This window comes from Saimiri boliviensis, chromosome 3 (genome assembly GCF_048565385.1).
Source record: "Saimiri boliviensis isolate mSaiBol1 chromosome 3, mSaiBol1.pri, whole genome shotgun sequence".
In the NCBI taxonomy this organism is placed as follows: domain Eukaryota; kingdom Metazoa; phylum Chordata; class Mammalia; order Primates; family Cebidae; genus Saimiri; species Saimiri boliviensis.
The window spans coordinates 39,034,401-39,035,438 of NC_133451.1; the positions used below are offsets into that span (position 1 = coordinate 39,034,401).

General features: G+C 45.6%; 1 non-coding gene across 1 annotated transcript; it reads right to left on the reverse strand.

Moving 5' to 3' along the window:
* Positions 1-716: 716 nt before the first annotated feature.
* Positions 717-778, reverse strand: LOC120363796 (U7 small nuclear RNA). Its single transcript, XR_005579235.1, has one exon. It is a non-coding gene; the product is annotated as a U7 small nuclear RNA (small nuclear RNA).
* Between the last annotated feature and the right edge of the window lie 260 nt (positions 779-1,038).

Below are 1,038 nucleotides of genomic sequence, written 5' to 3' on the forward strand. Positions count from 1 at the left end.
TGATCCTCCTGCTCAGCCACCAAGTAGCTGAGCTACAGCCCTGTACCACCATGCCCTGCTAATTCTTTTTTGTAGAGACGGGGTTTCACTGTGTTGCCCAGGCTGGTTATTATTTTTTTGATCACTTATCACCCATCTAACATACAATGTATTTTACTATTTATTTTTTACTGTCAGCCTCTTGTGCTAGAATGACTTTTCCAAGAGGGTGGGATTTGGGTCTCCTTTTCCACTGCTGATGGCACAGGGTCTGAACCGTGTCTTACACAAAGTACGTAAAGTCTGCAAGTCAAAGAGAGAGGCCTCAGAAGAAATGGACCCCTCCAAAACCTTGATTTTAGACTTCAGAATTTTTTAAAAAAATAAATATCTGTGGCCAGGCGCGGTGGCTCAAACCTGTAATCCCAGCACTTTGGGAGGCCGAGGCAGGTGGATCACGAGGTCAAGAGATCGAGACCATCCTGTTCAACATGGTGAAACCCCGTCTCTACTAAAAATACAAAAAAAAAAAAAATTAGCTGGGCATCGTGGCGCGTGCCTGTAATCCCAGCTACTCAGGAGGCTGAGGCAGGAGAATTGCCTGAACCCAGGAGGCGGAGGTTGCGGTGAGCCAAGATCGCGCCATTGCACTCCAGCCTGGGTAACAAGAGCGAAACTCCGCCTCAAAAAAAAAAAAAAAAAGAAGTGCAGTTTACTTTTAAAGAATTGGGATGGGGTGGGGCTTTGTGGTAAAAACTGGAAAGCCTGGTAGGCAAATTCTAAAAGGGTTGTAACACAGGAGTGTGAGTTTTTATAGCAGTAACCACACATGGATTTTGCCCTCATGAAATTATAATTGTCAGGAAACAGTCATGTGGGTTTAGGATTTTTTAATTGGTGCCATCTAGGGCCCAATCCCACTGGATTGGCCTTGGATTGTATGGCTGATGGTCTATTGTAGCAGTAACGTACAGGGCTGTCTAATTTCCTATGCTGCCTCCCATCCATCCTCCTGTATCAGTCACCAAGTGACTAGCCTCCTCTGCTCCAATCCCATAG